Consider the following 15320-nt stretch of genomic DNA (forward strand, 5'->3'; position numbering starts at 1 on the left):
TAGAGAGGCTTTATTAATGACCACCTTGTACAAAAATTACCAGGAGGGGGAAATGTCTTTTTTTCCCCCTATGGTATTTCTTTTCTGTCTCCCACCTTTGGATATCTTCTCCTTTCCCCATATATTTTTAACCAACATTCCAGAATGATGACTCTGTCCTTCTAAACCTTCACCAAAAATCCAGATCTCTCAGTAGTGCAGATGTCAACTGAGTATGGGTAAAGGGAGACATTAGGAAATAAGTGACTAGAAATTGATGTTTAGCTTTTTCTAGAAGCTTCTTAGAACTCAGAAGTCTCAATCAAATTGTGAGGGCTCTGGGGACCAAATACAAATGAAGAATTTTAGTGAAGTGAAGGCTGTAAAGTCTGCTCTGGTCCTTTATTTATTTTATTTTTTTTCATAATCAAAGAGAAAAGCTTCCAAAAGGTAGTCTTTGAGGTGCAAAGACTTGGAATGTGCAGCTTTTGTGTCTCCCCTACCATCTTGCCGTCTGCTTGGCTTTGAGTACTGGCTTCCGTGGGGCATCTCAGATCACCTCAGTTGCCATCTGCCCCCCACTCACAATCATGGGTGTGTTCTCACTCCCAGGATTAGTTTTCTCTCTAGCCCTTTGCTCCTTCCCGACAACTGAACTTGCTCTTTTCAGAAGACTTGTCCCACATTGCTCCTCTGTCCATTTCTGCTCATGGATTCTTGGCTGCCCATGCTGGGAGTCACGTGTGTCATTGTCCCTTCTCTGCTGATGTGTCAGAGGCCCAGGAGACTGATTCAGCATATCTACTCTTCTCTGGGCTTTGCACCCAACTTCAAATCCACTTATTCTTTGAAAGGAGGTTTGTGTAAGAGTGACTTTTGTATTTCTAAATGGGAGTGTATCCATGGAGTATGCATTCTGACAGGGCCTCAAGTTGTTCCTGCTAGTAGATTCACTGCTCTTATATTTGGCAGCAGCCAACTTAGCTGCAAAAGGGCTGGTGGCTTTCTCTGCTGTAAGCCTTCAGGAGAGCAAACATTCCTGAGAGAGATTGTGGAGTCTGCCCTAGGATGAGCCTCCCAGTTATGTTTTATGTGAATATAGTGGTACTTGTCCTCTTACCCCAGAAACATACACCTCCTGCAACACAAGTTTGGTTGCTTATCTCAGTAGATCTCATTCATATTAGCAGCGAGAATCACAGATAATGAAGCAAATTATATCCTAATACCATCAGCCCTAATAGTATCTTTTTAAAATATAAATGTACGAGTCCTAAGATATAGGTAATGACTAACACTTATTGGATAGCACTTGATTGCCAAGCCCTATGATAAGTCCTTTATATATTGTCAAAGTATATTTTTCACAAAGTTAAAAACATAACTCATATAAATATCTAATGAGCCATTATCAAAGATTTATTTAACTCGTTAATGAAGGAACTAGCAAGATGGAAAAGCTGGTTCAAAGAGCAATAAATGATGAGAGATTTATATAGGCAACCAGCAAAGGAATGCAAAAATAAGTTTGCTGAGTTATATTCAAAATTGGTTAATGTTTATTAGATCAGTAATACTATAATTTGGGGGCTCATCTTTTTTCCACTAGACAGAAATCATTTGCAACTTATCAGTATTCTACAAGTTAACTTCTAGCTTCATAGAGTCTGGACCTAATCAGTAGAAAAAAAGTAAGTCAAACAAACTTAGAGTTTTTCTGGAGAATGAGAGGACCTCATTCTCCAAACTTTTTACACAATGTCCTCCATCACAAACTAGGTGACACGTTCATCTTTTATTTTTATTTTCAAGTTTAATTTATAATTTTAATTTTTTTTTGAGATGGGCCTGTTACCCATGCTGGAGTGCAGTGGTGCCATCATAGGTCACTGCAACTTCAAGCTGCGGGGCTCAAGCAATCCTCCCATCTCAGCCTCCAAAGTAGCTGGGACCACAGTCATGCACCACTATGCCTGGCTAATTTTTTGAAACAGTTTTGAGGTATGGGATTTCGCTATGTTGCCCAGTCTGTATTTTCAAGTTTTGGATCATTTTTCTATTTGGAAAATACCTCTGGGGCCAGGCACAGTGGCTCACGCCTGTAATCCCAGCATTTTGGGAGGCCAAGGCGGGAGCATTGCCCGAGCCCAGGAGTTTGAGACCAGCCTGGAAGAAAAGAAAAAAAAAACCCTATGAAATAAAGTACCATAAATTCTATGTGCAAGGGGCTGCGGTAGCCACTAGCCCTGAGTTCAATGATGAATCCTTTCCAAACAAGCAAATACTCTCAATGACAAGAAACTGCATCAAATGGCAACCTAACTCATTTTTAAAGTGTTCAAAATAACAGAATTTTATCTTTATGTTACCCCTGAATCTGCTTCACTGTACCATCTACTGTCCCCTAGTTTAGTCTTCTAAAACTGCATTGAAAAATCTAGTTTCCTTCTCACTGAATGCCACTGACATTGTGTTGAGGAGCTTCGTGGAGGTTGGTCAGGTAACCTACATCTTCTTTGGACCTTACGTTGGAAAACTGGTCACAACTGTAGATGTTATTGATCAGAATGGGGCTTTGGTCGAAAGACCTTGCACTCAAGTAAGGAGACAGGCTATGCCTTTCAAATGCGTGCAGCTCACTGATTTCATCTTCAAGTTTCCACACAGTACCCACCAGAATTATGTCCCACAAGCCTGGCAGAAGACAGACAACACAAAATGGGCAGCCATATGACGGGCAAAGAAGATTGAAGCCAGAGAAGGGAAAGCCAAGATGGCAGATTTTGATCATTTTAAAGTCATGAAGGCAAAATGGGGAACGGAATAATCAAGAATGAAATTAAGAAGCTTCAAAGGCAGCTCTCCTGAAAACATCTCCCAAAAAAGCACCTGCTATTAAGAGTGCTGCTGCTAAAGTTACAGAAAAAAAAGATGACCGCTGAGCGCAAGAAGGCTGCAACCCAGAAGGTTCCTGCCCAGAAAACCAAAGGCCAGAAGGCAGTGCTTCCTTTGGACTCTCAGAAGGGTCAAAACACTCCAGCCCCAAAAGCACCAGCTCCAAAGACATTTGGCAAGAAAGCAAAAGAGGTTATTATAATCCCAGCACTTTGGGAGGCCAAGGTGGGTGGATCACCTGAGGTCAGGAGTCCGAGACCAGATTGGCCAATATGCAAAACCCCGTCTCTACTAAAAATACAAACATTAGCCAGGCATGGTGGCATGTGCCTGTAATCCCAGCTACTTGAGAGGCTGAGATAGAATTGCTTGAACCCGGCAGGTGGAGGTTGCAGTGAGCTGAGATCATGCCATTGGGTGACAGAGCAAGATTCCATCTCAAAAAAAAAAAAAGTAAATGTTCTTTCTGAAAAAGAAAAATCTAGTTTCTATTTCACATGAAGTTGCAGAAAATTTAACTCATACTAAAGAGAATAGGAAATACCTTTAATCCTTTATAAAAATATACCATAGTTCAGTTCATTCAGCAGGTGTTTCTTGCAATGGCTCTTAACTTTGGCATATGTCAGAAATGCTCGTGAAGTTTCTAAACTTGTACATACCTGGGTTTCTATTCCCAGCCATTCTGAGTGAGTGGGTCTGTGGTGGGTGTACAGGTATCAATATTTTCTGCAAGCTTCATGGGTAATGCTGATGCAAGATAGACATTAAAGTTCATGCCATGTATCAATCATATAATAAATACCAAGAGTCAGGGATGAGGGAGTTCAGACTAAAGAGGTATCATTCAGGGGCTGGAAGGAGCCATCAGAGAGAAGTGATCTGAAGTAGTATTTTGATAGACAAACAAGATTTTGCCAAGTAAAGAAAGTGAAGGGAAAATGCAGAAAGGCTTTTAAACGGCATTAATAGCTTTAAAATGCATCAGGGGAGTTACTAAAAAAAAATCGACTTACTAAAAAATGAAATTTGAACAATTGTTAACTAACCACAGGGGCAATGATCTCGACATTTCTTGCAACCAAATGTTATAAGGGGGAAAAGGAGCTATCTCCAAAGTGATTGTAGTAATATTCCATGAAGCATCCCCACGTGTTTACCAATACATGAAATATATAGTTTGTCCATTGATAGGACCAGCGGTGTCAGTCAACCTGAGGGAAGTTCAACCTCTCCACTGCTTCCAAAAGGAACCAAAGCTATTTCTCTGTCAAATGGAGCGAGAGTCATTAAATCACTGATGCCTTTAAATTATCAATAATATAAAATAACAGCGGGAGAAGTGAGCCAATGATAAATATCATTTTAATAAGCCAGAACTCATCTGCGAGTGCAGAAAAGTCTGAAACCTCAGTACAATTCAGTCGGCTCATATTGCCATAAGACATGAGATGATGAAACTCAGAAATGCTGATGGCTTTTTACTCTTTCCTGCTTCTGAATATCAGGACAGGCTTGAGTGATAGAATTTTCTGTTCTTCCCTGGGCATGCTTAGGCCTGCATCATGTGCTGCTGTATTTGGATCCCTTTATAGGTCTCCATGTGCACATGTGTGTGTCTCTTTAACTAATACACTTTATTTTTTAGAGCAGTTTTAGGTTTATAGAAAAACTGAGCAGAAAGTACAGAGTCCCCATATACTCCCTATCCCCCTACCTCCAACAGTTTCCCCCATCATTAACATCTTGCATTAGTGTGCTCTATTCGTTACAGTTGATGAGCCAATACAGATACATTATTATTAACTAAAGGTCCTAGTTTACATTAGGGTGTGCACTTGTGTTTTTTGTATTTCCCAGTTTCAGATCACCTTCACTCTTTGTCCTGTTTTTACTCTCTGCTATTCTGGATCCTGAATGGCGATTGTTAGAACAACCAGTCAAAGTCTCCACATTCCTCCACATCCCCCAGCAGCCTGAAAAGTGACTGCCAATCACTTGTACCTCTTCTCCCTGTTCATGCTGGCACGATAAGGTTCTTATCTAAATCAATTTCAGTGAAGCTCATGGTCACAGTTTGTGAATGTTACATTAGTGCACGTATAACCTGTACACAGACTGCATTCAGATTTTTTCAACTTTTTCTCTGGAAATAATTGCTACTGATAAAGTTCACTATTAAACCTTATAAGACCCAAGATGGTGTGTGGAGATTTAGTGATTTCATATGTTGCTGTGCTAGTATTTTAATCTGAGCTCCAGCCAAATGGAACAATCTGCAGTTTCGTTTCTAATAGCTGTGACTTTATTTTTGGACTCCTCTGTTGTGCATACTCAGACAGCCGCCTCTAATCCTTGTTTTTGGAGTCGGCAGGGTATAGATTGTAATTGACAAAAGAGATTCTTGCTGTGTCCTCCAAGAAGGACCCACAGTTTCTCATCTTTGTCTTTCCTCACCCATTTTGTACCCTCAACCTGGAATGCCCTCCTCATCTGTCTCTCACCTTTTCTCCCTACAGCCTTCCTCTTTTCCTAGCTATCACTGTCTCTGCAAACTGAGATTCTAGATACTATTCAGGACTCTCCTCTCTTCAAATATCACAGCAAGCCTGAAACATTCTCCTGATTCTATGCTAACCCGCAGAACTCATTCCTATTCCCTGATTCTGCATGTTCTTTTTTTTTTTTTTTTTTTTTTTGAAGGAGTCTCGCTCTGTTGCCCAGGCTGGAGTGCAGTGGCACAATCTCTGCTCACTGCAAGCTCCGCCTCCCGGGTTCACGCCATTCTCCTGTCTCAGCCTCCTGAGTAGTTGGGACTACATGCTCCCACCACCACGCCTGGCTAATTTTTTGTAGTTTTAGTAGAGATGGGGTTTTGCTGTGTTAGCCAGGGTGGTCTCGATCTCCTGACCTCGTGATCCACCCGCCTCAGCCTCCCAAAGTGCTGGGATTACAGGCGTGAGTCACTGCGCCCGGCCAATTCTACATGTTCTTAAACCATGTCACTCTCCTTTGTAAAACACTTCAATGCTTTCCCACCATTCTTTGAATTAAAGCCCAACTCCTCAGTTTGGCATGCAAGCCCCTATACCGTGTTCTGTTCTCTGCTTATTATATTCTCATGCTATTTTCTCCAAGACTATACCCTAGCACTCTCCTCCTGACTACTACCTTGCTGGTAGTAGATTCACTACTAGCAGAATCATGGATTCACTAGAGCAGTGGTTCTCAAAGCATAGTCCACATGCCCCTAGAAGTCTGCGTGATTTTCCTAGTAATACCAAGACATTATATGCTTTTTTTTCTCACTATGTTAACATTACCAATAATGATGAAAAAGCAATGATGAGGAAGACTGCTGGTACTTTTGCACAAACCAAGGTAGTGGTGCCAAACTGTACTAGTAATCATTATATCTCTCGTGGCCATGTACTTCCTGCTTAAAAATGGCCAACTTCACAGAATACTTTCCTTGATGAAACCATAGAAAGTGTTAATTTTATTAAATGTTGATTCTTGGGCACATACCTTTTTAATATTCTATACAATGAAATGGTAACTACATAAAGCACTTAGGTAGCATGAGGAAGGACAATGGTTGTCTCATGGGAAGGGACTTGTCTGACTGAGTTTCCAACTAAACAAGCCTTTTAAAAAAATGGAATATCATTTTTACTTGGAAAAACAACACACAAATGTAGGTATTTCATAGATGTTTTCTATAAAGTAAATGGAGAGAGCCTGTTATTTCAAGAAAAACAACTGACAATATTTTTTGCCAATAATAAAATTTGAGATTTCAATCACCATCATAATCTGGACAGTTTCTTAATACCTAAAGATTTTTTTGATATCAGTGGCAATATTAAGTCATATGATTTTTTTATGTATTGTGTGATGAAATGTGTGAACATTTGGAAAATTAACATAACTCACACAATTCATTTTTGATATGACCAATGTATGATTTTTTTAAAATAAAACCACTTATGGGCCAGGAGCAGTGGCTCATGCCTGTAATCCCAGCACTTTGGGGGGCCAAGGTGGGCAGATTGTTTGAGGCCAGGAGTTTGAGACCAGCCTGGCCAACGTGGTGAAAACCTATCTCTACTAAAAAAAAAAAAATACAAAAATTGGCTGGGTGTGGTAGTGCACGCCTGTAATTCTAGCTACTTGGGAGGCTGAAGCATGAGAACCACTTGAACCTGGGAGGCAGACGTTGCAATGAGCCGAGATCACACCACTGCACTCCAGCCTGAGTGACAGAGTGAGAGACTCTGTCTCAAAAACAAAACAAAACAAAAATAAAATTAAAAAACCACTTATGGGTAAAAGATTCATTCAAATAGCAAGACAGATCAATGGGTTTTAATTGAGTATAGAAAGTTCATTGATATAGTGTCTGATTTTTACATTGCATCTAACTTTCAAGAAAATACCACCACTTGGGCTTTGGTATAGAATCAGGAAGACTATCCCATTTATCTGAAAAGGCTCTTACAGTATCTCTCAGTTTTCCAATAACCTATCTGTGGGAGGCCAGATTTTCTTCATATACTTCAACCAAAACAGCATTTCACAACAGACTGAATGCAGAGAAAGAAATTAGGATCTAACTGTCCTCTACCAATCTCCAAAAGATATTTGCAATGCTATAAAATGTTGCCAGTCTTCACTATTATTTTGTTTTGGAAAATATTATTTTCATAAAAGGGTATTATTTCAGTTTAATATATGATGAGTTTATTGTTTTTTTAACAAGTTAGTATTTTAAACTCCTCAGTTTTAATATCACTATAGTATTTGTTAATAGCTATAAAACAACTTACATAAACAAAACCTCTTTGCGGTCCTCAGTGATTTTTAGCAGGGGAAAGAGACTTGAAATCACAATGTTTGAGAATGATGGCAACTTGCCAACTAACTCTTAATGAGATCTTTGGCTCTAGAACTCCTTATCTGACCACATACCAGAAGAATCCTTGTGAGTACTGCCTGAGTACCTCCAACTTGGAAAAATATGTTCTTTTTTTAAAAAATGTTATTGGGTTCAAGGGTAGAACATTTGTCCTACTAAAGAACAACTTTTAAGAGCTTTGTGGGTGGAAGGGTGAAAAATAGACCTCATTCTCCTCTTCTTCCCCTTTGATCCTTTTCCTCTTCTCTTTTGATCTTCAATCCAATCTTTAGCCCCAACTCACCTTCTAGATGCATTTTTCCTATTTTTTTTCCTCTTCTACTAGATAATTGTTGGTTGGGAGAATCCCATCTTAATCAATGTTCAAATTATGTCTCCAAGTTCCTTTCCCTATAGGTCATAGAACTCATTGTTAGATTATCATGTGGCCAACTTATAGGTCTTTATTCTTTCTCTTCTGCCCCAAAATAGATCTTTAGGAATAGCATGCTGATTGGTCTTTCTATTATTAAATAATTTTAAAATTGAGCTAATTTTTAAAAGTAGTAATTAACTTATATTCAGCTGCTACCCTAAATTTTTAAAAAATTAACAAGAACTGTTATATATAGCAGACTTTGACATTTTTTCTAAAGAAGCACTTTGTAAAATGTGGTATAGATGCAAGAGGATGGAACATATTTATTTTAACTATAGTTACTACATAAAACTACATAAAGCTTATGGTTTCAGATATTATTGCTTAGAACAAGTTTTAGTTAAGAAAAAGAAAGTGATTTGATATACGTTTAATGCAAAAACAAAAAGTAAATAGTACAGTTAGTACATGGGGAGGACATACTCATGGGAGTATTACTTAAATAATTGAATTATTATTTGAATTGCTGAATTTTGGGAAGCCATGTTCCAAAGGGAAGTCCAGGGTGACAGCCTCATCGTAATTCTTCCCACCTTCAATATGTTTTTTCCCCTTCAACTTGCATTTCAGAATTACTCATTTATATTTTGCCATGATAAAGTCTTTCAGATTTTTTCTTCAAGCTAAATAAAACTCACTTAAAATGCCTTTTTCAGAGTATGTTATGTAAATATATATATAATATAAAAGCTGAGAAGAACTTTATGTAAATAAGTAAATATTTGGTTAAGATGAGGCGATTTCTAAATTTTCTAAAAGCAGGACTTCATTTAGAGTAGAAAATATTTGGTCTGGTTGTAGAAAGGGAGTATTTTATTTCTTAATAAAATTCATGGCCTAATATAAATTTTTGAAGTCTTCAAGAAAAAGAAATTAAATAAACATTGCCGTAATATCTCTAGATTAGCTGATGATTTTAAGCACTTGTTGAGTTGACATTTTTCCAATTACCTATAATAAAGAAAAGCTTTTAAAACCTGTCTCCTTTTTTCCCAGATAATGATTTCTTTTTTAAAAAAAGAAAAAGCATGGCTTATATTAAAAATTGTAGGCCAGGCACGGTGGCTCACGCCTGTAATCCCAGCACTTTGGGAGGCCGAGGCAGGTGGATCACGAGGTCAGGAGATCGAGACCATCCTGACTAACACGGTGAAACCCCATCTCTACTAAAATTACAAAAAATTAGCTGGGCATGGTGGCGGGCGTCTGTAGTCCCAGCTACTCTGGAGGCTGAGGCAGGAGAATGGCATGAACCCAGGAGGCGGAGCTTGCAGTGAGCCGAGATCATGCCACTGCTCTCCAGCCTGGGCACCAGAGCGAGACTCCGTCTCAAAAAAAAAAAATTATAATGTACAATGCTGACATTATACTTCAAGTAGAAAAGGACCTAATTTATGTATATAACTGGAACATCTCCGTACACCCAAAGGTATTTTTCTACTCACTGCTGCCTATGCTTAGAATGCAGGTGTTTGAGATTCCTTCTTTTACAGTAAGCATTGCTTCCCCCTCCTTTCTGGTACAGTTGTTGTTGCAATAGGAGACGTATTAGCCAATAAGCATCTTAGTAAGTATGCATTCTTCCATGATTATTGTAAACCACGTGTATCCATTAGGAATGCATTTGGCTGCCAGTAAGAGAAAACATACAGTGACTTGAGCAAGTAGAAATTCGTTTTTTTCTCACTTAATGAAAAAGCCAGAGATGAGTGTTTACGAACATTTGTTCAGCCACCCAAAAATGTAAGGACCACATTTCTGTGATGCTCTTGGCCTTTCCTGGATGGTCATGAGATAGATACCGTGGCTGTAGAAATAGATTTGTATTCTCAGCAGAAGAAGGGGCAGCAGGAAAGGAAAGGGTTATACCACCGAGTATGCTCATTTTCATGAGGATTTCAAATATTTCTCCAGAAGATGCCCCCAGTGGTTTTCTGCCTCTATTACATGGCCACCTATAATTGCAAGAGAAACTGGGAAGGTGGTGATTGGCTTTCCAGCCTCTAAAATAGAAGGGCCAAGAAAGACTGAGGTAAGGAATACCACATCAGTGATACCTTCAAAAGGCTGAGTGAATAAAAAAAGCATTGAAAGAAGATAAAAGATAAATGATAGGGAAAAAAATACTTCTTATATTGTTTTTATTATTGAGTCCTTACTCTATGCCAGATACTATACTATATATTATTATATGTTTTATAAATATATATATTATACATATATAATCCCACCTAGTTTTCACAAAGACTCTGTAAAGTAGATATTGCTTTCCCCTATTTACAGAGGAAAAACCCAAAGCCAACTACTTGACCAAGGTCTCATAGCAGAGCTAGGATCTGACCTGAGCTTGCTCTGACTTCAACATCGCCCCTCCTGAGGCCAACACTTAGAACATGTGGTTTTCTCCTCACTGTAGATCACATTTCACTTCTCCAGAATGCTTCAGTAAATTACAAACTGCCTGAAATGCAGTGGGGATTTTCAGGCCTTGGTTAATGAGGTAGATGGAACCAAGAATGCTTGAATAGTTCTAGCAAACGCTGCTACAGCACTTTCTTCTACAATAATCACCTTCCATCTTTTCAGGTTTTCTGCTTGGAATTCATTACTGCAATTCTGAATTCTGACCTTGATGCACAAGTGGTTTCTATACATATTCAATCCTTTTAGGTGGATTTCTATTTCAGGAGGATTCTCTCTGTAAGCAGCTCATCGAAGCTCATTTGTTTATTTAGAGTTGTACTGTCAGGTACTCTGGGCCAATTATTTCAGTTTATTCATGCAAGGTCACCTTTTGGGTTCAATCCTATCTAAGTCAGTTAACTTTTAACCAGAGACAAACTCTGTCCCACAGTTGATTCTTAGACTGGCTTTTGCAAGCTTCTAAGTAAGATTTTTATTCACTCATGCAATTGGCAAAGGGTATTAAGAAGTCGAAGATGAGTATGTGATTTCTGACTCAGTTGTGAGAAACTCTAGAGCTAAGATTGTGCCTTGATACTGTCATATCACCAGAGCCTAACACTGTGCCTGGTATACATTAAGCCCTTAATAAGCTCATGTATTCATTCAGCAAACATTTGTTGAGAGCCCACTGTGTGCATAGCAGTAAACGAGACAGATGTGTACAGCTATAAACAAGAAGCACAATAGTGAACAAGACAGATAGGGTCCTTGTATTTGTGAAACATACATTCTTGTGAAGAGAGAGATAATGAAAAGTAGGTATAATTTTAAAATAAAGAAGGCCCTAAAATGCATCATAGGAAAATGGATAAATTGTGGTATACCTGTAAAATGGAATACTACCCAGCAATGAGAAGGGACCAGCTATTGCTACTCCTAACCACATGGATGAATCTCATCATGTATGATCGTATTGATATCAAGTTCAAAAACAGGCAACACTCATCTATGATAATAGAAGTCAGGCTAGTGGTCACTTTTGGAGGAAGGAATGACTTTGGGAGTATGCAGGAGCTTCTGGGGTCTGGGTAACGTTTATCTTGATATGAAAGTTTGTTATCTGGAAAAGTTTACTTTGTGAGAATTTCTTATACTGATTGGGCATAACGGCTCATGCTTATAATCCCAGCACTTTGGGAGGCCAAGGCAGGTGGATCACTTGAGGCCAGGAGTTCAAGACCAGCCTGACCGACATGGCAAAACCCCATCTCTACTAAAAATTAGCTGGCCGTGGTGGTGCTTGCCTGTAATCCCAGTTACTCGGGAGACTGAGGCAGGAGAATCACTCGAATCCAGGAGGCGAAATTTGCAGTGGGCTGAGATGGCGCCACTGCACTCCAGCCTGGGCAACAGAACAAGACTCTGTCTTAAAAAAAAAAAAAAGAAGAAGAAGAAGAAAGAATTCTTCATACTCTGTGCTGATAATGTTTATTTTTCTATGTACATGTTATAATTAAATAATTTTACCTTAGAGAAGATAAGTGCTAACTGTGATAATGACTGTGCAGGAAATGCTCAGGTTTCAGGGCACTGTGACAGAGATTAGCTAGAGGAACATTACTGTAGACTGGATGGTCAGGGAAGCACTTCCCAGGATATGCTGGCTCGGCTGAATCCTAAGGGGCCAGCCATGGGGAAAACCAGAAGAACATCCCTGGCGAAGAGAACAGCAAGGGCAAAGGCTCTCAGGCAAGAAAAGTCAGGGCACAGCTGAGAAGTAAAAAAGACACCAGTGTGCTGGCTACCAGAGTGAGTAAAGAGCAGAGTGGAGCAAGTCAAAGTCAGGGTACGTCATGCAGGGCCTTGGAGGCCATTGAGTTTATCATCTGCCCCTTATCATTTGGCTCTTGTTTTTTGCAGGCCATGTGCTGAGATCTTGAGATATGTTACCTCATTTCCTTTTCATCTTTTTAGTAACTTTAGGAGGTCGGTTTTATCATCCAAATTTTTTAAGGAGGAACCAAGGCTTAGAGAAAGTAGCTTGCCTAAGGTCATCCAGCTTGGAAGTGAGTGGTATCACCAGGACTTGAACCTCCGTCTCTTGGACGCCAAGCCTGTGCTCTCAACTCCTGACTCATGATTCTGCCTCTGAGCACTTGAGTTTAAATAAATAACTACTTCACCACATAAAACATGCACCCATAGGACTGTGAACAAAATGCTGAGAAAACAGCGACCTCCACCTAAGGAGTCTGGAAGGGAGTGCATGCACTAAATTTAAAGATGTGTACATGTGAAATGTCCCCAGAGGCAGGCATTCTCAAGGGAACAGTATGTGAAAACACTCAAAGATGAGAATTAGGGTGGGCACAGTGGTTCATGCCTATAATTCTAGCACTTTGGGAGGCCAAGGCGGGTGGATCACCTGAGGTCAGGAGTTCGAGACCAGCCTGGCCAACATGGTGAAACCTCATCTTTACTAAAAATACAAAAATTTTTAGTAGAGGCGCACACCCGTAGTCCCAGCTATTTGGGAGGCTGAGGCGTGAGAATCACTTGAACCCAGGAGGCAGAAGTTGCAGTGAGCCGAGATCACACCACTGCACTCCAGCCTGGGCAACAGTGAGACTCTGTTTTTGTTTGTTTGTTTGTTTGTTTTTTAAAAAATAAAGATGAGAATGAATCATCACAGTAGCAAAGATGTATTGAGCATTCATCCTGTACTAAGTTCTGCAGTGAGTATTTTGCTTATCTTGATCCTCACAACAACCTTGTGCGGTCAATATTGGCCCCGTTTTACCAGTGAGAAAACTGAGCTTTAGAGAGGTTAGTCATTTGCCCAGGGAGACACGGCTAGTGAGTTGAGTAAATAAACACTAGGCTTGTTGAATTAGCGGTGAGAAAAGTAGTGAATTATAAACCAGTAGGTGGCAAAACCCAGACATAAAGTTCTGCCACTGAAGTGCATGCCCCCAACTCTCCTGCTGACAGCTTAACGTGACTAGGGAAGCAAGGGATGCTTTGTGTGGCTTTGTGATGTGTGTTCTCTGAACTTGACTAAAATTAATGTTCCTGAAGTTCCTTAGCTCCTTTCTCCATTGAGAGTTTTATATTCTGTAATTTCTTTTCTCTGAAATCCTGAATCATAATTTTATGTGCTTTTTTGTTTGCCTTTTCCTCTCCACTTAGACTATAAGATCCCTGAAGAAAAGCCCTTATTTCTTTTGATTCCTTAGTGCCCAGCCCTAAGAAATAATGGGTGAGATCAGGGGTTGTGTGTGTTGACCACTGAACGCTTAGTGTCTGGTGCAGGGCTGGGCAGAGGGTGGGTGCTCTATAAATTTTTTTTTTTTTTTTGAGATGGAGTCTCGCTCTGTTGCCCTGGCTGGAGTGCAGTGGTGCGATCTCCCACTAACTGCAAGCTCCGCCTCCCAGGTTCACACCATTCTCCTGCCTCAGCCTCACGAGTAGCTGGGACTACAGGCATCCGCCATCATGCCCGGCTAATTTTTTTTTAAATATTTTCAGTAGAGACAGGGTTTCATCGTGTTGACCAGGATGGTCTTGATCTCCTGGCTTCGTGATCCACCCGCCTTGGCCTCCCAAAGTGCTGGGATTACAGGCATGAGCCACTGCACCTGGCCAAATATTTCTTAACTAAATGAGTACCATGCTTATTTAAGGAAAGGTAAGAGAGATAATAGATTAGGCCTGGGTCAACAATCAATCTTGAACATTCATATGGTGTGTGCATAATTTTATTTCAATCACTTAATCATTTAAGACAAAAGCGAGGTCTATAGGCCTCCATTCCCTTCCTGCCCTGTCATCCCACCCTACTCCCAAAATCACACAAAGCTGGTATTGACACTGTTTTAGAAGGAATTCTGAGCAAGAAATCCTGTGAGATGCCTTGGTTGGTCCTATACTGTTAGGATTTGTGAACTAGATTAAGGCTGGTCTGCTTAAAATAAATTTATGTTATAGGTATCATTTTTATGAGCAAACCAACTGCTACCTAATATTTCAGTTCAAATGGTTTCAAGCACATAAAAAATAACTATGATTTTCTCTTCAATTTCACATATCAGTATCCATGGGTCAGAGCAGGAAAGCTTAAGCAACTTAGAAGTGAGTTTATTCCATGCTTTAGGTCTGAACTGGTCCAGTGCAATAGCCACTAGCCACTGTGGCTATTGAACACTTGCAATTTGGTTACTCTGAATTGAGATATGTTGTAAGGGTAAACTACACCAGATTCCAAAGGTGTAGCATTTTTTTTAACATAAACTGTCTCATTAATAATTTATATACTTATTACATGTTGAAACATTATTTTGGCTATACTGGGTTAAATAAAGTATATCAAAATTCATTTCACCTGTTTCTGTTTTTTAATGTGGCTACTATAAAACTTAAAATTATACATGTGGCTAACATTAAATAGTGGTGCCCTCGAATGTAACAAATACGAGTCTGATAACTTTCTAACCCCTTTTAATCTACCCTTGAGTTTACTCTTCCCCAACTTCTTCCAAAGATACAAAAATTAATGAAAGCACCCAGCTTCCATCTCTGTCACAAACAAAATTCTGTTTTGGTTTTGTTTATTGACTGAGTCAAAACTCATGCTGGCTTTGAGTCTCCTAAAGTTTTAAACGTTATTTTCTAATTATATTGACTCTAATGGTAAAATCACTTGGA

The 15320-nt window shown here is 39.5% G+C and overlaps 1 protein-coding gene and 1 pseudogene across 16 annotated transcripts in view; both read left to right on the forward strand.

The window, feature by feature from the left end:
* CADPS (calcium dependent secretion activator) overlaps positions 1–15320 on the forward strand; it is a 489640-nt gene that overhangs the window by 97925 nt on the left and 376395 nt on the right. The gene's annotated exons all lie outside the window — the stretch shown is intronic.
* On the forward strand, positions 215–4791 carry LOC112618350 (annotated as a pseudogene).

Source organism: Theropithecus gelada, chromosome 2, assembly GCF_003255815.1.
Source record: "Theropithecus gelada isolate Dixy chromosome 2, Tgel_1.0, whole genome shotgun sequence".
NCBI classification, from domain to species: domain Eukaryota; kingdom Metazoa; phylum Chordata; class Mammalia; order Primates; family Cercopithecidae; genus Theropithecus; species Theropithecus gelada.